General features: G+C 35.1%; 1 long non-coding RNA gene across 1 annotated transcript; it reads left to right on the top strand.

Moving 5' to 3' along the window:
• On the top strand, positions 1-3,382 carry LOC125662069 (uncharacterized). Its single transcript, XR_007365246.2, has 4 exons — positions 1-160; positions 720-873; positions 1,369-1,447; positions 3,156-3,382. It is a non-coding gene; the product is annotated as an uncharacterized LOC125662069 (long non-coding RNA).
• The last annotated feature ends 701 nt before the right edge of the window (positions 3,383-4,083 follow it).

Below are 4,083 nucleotides of genomic sequence, written 5' to 3'. Positions count from 1 at the left end.
TCTAGAGCCAGACTTCAGATGGAAAAACCCACTCTAGAGCCAGACTTCTGCAGAGGACAGGCTCACTCTAGAGTCAGACTTCCGGGGGAAGTCTCACTATGGGAGAAGTATGGCTCTATAACAGGGGTCACAACCGCCGTGATCTCTATATCCTGATCAGGTAAACGGAGTTATCCGTAGTCAAAAGCAATGATATAATGGGATACAGAGTACGATTTTATACCATTTAGCTTATTGTTTTTACATCGGCTAACTTTGGTATCCAATATATACAGTTCTATATCCTATAATAGTAAATTCGAACCCGGTCAATATAATTGCTTGTGGTAAACTAAAAAGATTAGTTTTCTGACCATATCTCGTACATATATCTATTTTCTTGGATATCTTTTTTATGATTCAGCAGGATTTAGGCACGTCTTACAAATGTCCATTTTTTTCTTCCTCTCTCTTTTCCTAGAAAATAACAGCTTAGGAAACAAAATTCCTCATTGAAATACTATCTCCGTTTACGCTCTAAGCGCAATGCACAGGTTAAAATGTTCGGCACTTCACGTACAGCAAGTCACGTCGATATACGTAAAAAAAAATCTTTAAATTAGACAAGCAAATAACCAGAAATTCTAATTTAATATTAAACAAGGTCGATATCCCATTATGTCAAATGGATATATTTTGAGTGAAATGATTTAATTGAAATAATTGTTATTCTTCATTAGTTTGATGACTGACAATCGGACACACTGTCTTCTTCTGAACTGGTCTGAGAATGAGTCCAACTTAGTTTTGTGTACACACAACCAACATTCGCCAATTGCAAAGGAATTTTCAATATTTAAAATGCAGACACAAGTCCCATCAGGACATATGAAGGTATATGCACGTTAGATTATTCGACTGTCGATAATACTTTGAAATGACCTTAGAACAAAATCTAGAATAGTTTAAGACATTGTGAGCATTAAGATTATTAAACCTGTTCTGCAAATTTCCATCATGTCTTAGTCAATCACGATAAAACAAAAATACAATTCTTAACATTATATATCATAGATTTACTATACTTTAGTGAGTGGAACACGAATAATGTATCAAAATATTCCGGAGAAATTGCAAGAGCAATATTTCATTTTAATCTAACATTGTATTACGAACAAGTGCTTATGTAGCATTTTCTTATTCATTAAAATTTCTAAGAAAACGAAACTGGGTGTTGAAACGGTTTCCTTTTATCATTTAATTCCATATGATATCGGTCTCTTCAGCGGGCAGATTTTGAAAGAGCATTTTAATTATACAAATCGATAACTTATAATATGACTACTAGAGTGAAAACAGATGTTGTCATCTTAAAGGATTTTTTTCCAGCACGATTGGTATAAATAGTAGAGGAGTACCAGGGCCCCATCACTTGGATTCATCTCTAAGACACTCCACTCAAACAAAGGTAAGACACTCCACTCAAACAAAGGAAAGACACTCCACTCAAAGGAAAGACACTCCACTCAAACAAAGGAAAGACACTCCACTCAAACAAAGGAAAGACACTCCACTCAAACAAAGGTTAGACACTTCACTCAAACAAAGGTTAGACACTCCACTCAAACAAAGGTTAGACACTTCACTCAAACAAAGGTAAGACGTTCCATTCAAATAAAAGTAAGACATGTCACCCAAACAAAGGTAAGACACATCACTCAAACAAAGGTAAGACGCTCCACTCAAACAAAGGTAAGATACTCCACTCAAACAAAGGTAAGACATGTCACCCAAACAAAGGTAAGATGCTCCATTCAAACAAAGGTAAGACACCCCACTCAACTAAGGGTAAGACACTCCACTCAAACAAAGAAAAGACACTTCACTCAAACAAAGGGAACACACTCCACTCAAACAAAAGTAAGAAACTCCACTCAAACAAAGGTAAGTCTACAGAAGCTGCTTATTGTCTAAACACCGTTATACGTGTACCTGTTTGCAAAGTATTGTAAAAAGCATGGCGATTCCTTATCCTCTGTTTTAGAAAATATAAACAAAAAACACAAAATATCCCTAAATGACGCTGAACACATTTATGACGTGACTTCCTTTAGATGTACCAGAGAATGCCTCGTATTTGATTATCATCGAACAGAATGACAGGAATTAGAAATTACTTTTTTGAAACAAATGTACTTACTTGGAAAAAAGGTTTGGAAAAATCTTATTCATATAAATAAATTCGTTTGATTTTGAACTTTGATGAAATACTTTTCATTACACATAACAAAATATGTTACTCTTGGGAGTTATTATAATAGGGATTGTGATGATGTTGTACATGTAGATTAATGATAGGAATCTTTCTTAAATATCGTGATTATCATGGTATACTGTTTAACGTCCCTTTCGAGTTTTTTTTTTCACGCAAAAAGAGACGCCACAATTGCCGGTAAAGGGCTGTAGAATTTAGGCCTATCGTCTGCGCTTACGGCCTTTTAGCAGGCAAATCTTTATCGTGCCACATATGCTGTGACATGGGACCTCGGTTTATGTCATATCATCCGAAACCCCCCTCCCCCTCATTTAGTCGCCTTTTACGACAAGGAACTCGTGATTATCAGATGTTTATCATATCCATGGCCATATGCCACTCCGTTCGGTATCTTTTATGTGTGGGATATGAAACAAAAGATGAAGCATTTGGAATTTTCATTTTGATTAGCAAGCAATGAAAGAAATTACCTTACAGTATGTGGACATACTATAATAGCGAAATAAATGTATTTTTTTTTAATGTTGCCGGTATCTTTTTCTGAAACAAAATGTGGACAAATGATGTTGACAATCTAATCTTTAACATATCTTTATTTTTAGAAGAAACCACTAACATTCTTTCTTTTAAATCTATGAAATTTGTATGATTAAAAGATTATGTACGAGATTTCATTTAATAGGCACCTGTTTTCGATCAAACTTTTTGTTCCAAATTTTACGTAAAACTAGCGGTTTTGTATCACATGCAATTGAGGCCGTTCTTCACACGCTGATTTTAACTACGGGTTACTCCATTTGCGCGATCGAGTTAGTATTGCTTATATGAGTATTGAGAATGATCGATCTTCGTTTTTTCACCTTCCGTCTAACCATCTTACAAGCCTAATTATTTTAAACAGAATGTTCAAGCTGTTGTGCTTCATCGGTCTCCTCTCCGTATCTTTTAGTACTGGATACAAAAGCAACGCTGGTAATGGAGGAGTTTACTATGCAGGAGTTTCCTATGGAGGAGTTTCCCATGCAGCTATAAGTGGTTATGAAAATGGTTTCAATAGAGCTGGAGCCAGCTATAGTGCAGGCAGCCATGGCAGAGTAGGTTACGGAGAAAGACGTTGAAGCTCTGGATCTGGTGATTACCCTTTGAGATGCTATGGAAATGTAAACATATTATAAGAATGTGAATTGTTGATCTACTTCATCAATAAAATATGGAATGAAATGATACTTTCTTTTACTCAAACATTAATAACCTATATTGAACAGATGAACAAAGTTAACCTGATACAAACATCTTTAAAATTATTTAGATAAAGACATTAGTGAACAAGTGAAGATAACGAACAATCAGCAATCCGTTGTCAAAATAAGGTTGCAAAGAACGACCTTTAAAATTTGAATGAAGTCAGAAGTGTTTGACCTAGTGACAAGTGATGTTGACAAATTAGATCGTTATCCATCTAATGTACGAAATGCTAACTTTGAAACTGTTCAAACCCCTGTATTACCAACTTATTTGTCAGTATTTTGCCTCAATTTAAGATAATATGGATAACAAGAGGCCCAAGGGCCTAGAATCGCTCTTCTGATAAATTGTACAACCCCACCATTTCTATTCTTAGCCTCTTAGTATTCTAAATCTTTAGTTAAATCCTAAGAATTCAAAACAAGTAGGTCAATGTGACCTACTTTTTGGTTTACACATTTTGAGAACCCAAGAAATATCAACTGACAAAGTTTGATGAGTTTAAGCCAATTAGTATCTGAATATTGAAATATAGCTGTCAAATTCCAATCGTAGGTCATGGTGATCTACTTTTCGGTCAGCGA

The sequence above is a fragment of the Ostrea edulis genome, chromosome 8 (genome assembly GCF_947568905.1).
Source record: "Ostrea edulis chromosome 8, xbOstEdul1.1, whole genome shotgun sequence".
Lineage (NCBI taxonomy): Eukaryota > Metazoa > Mollusca > Bivalvia > Ostreida > Ostreidae > Ostrea > Ostrea edulis.
This window is presented reverse-complemented; position numbering and strand designations above follow the sequence as displayed.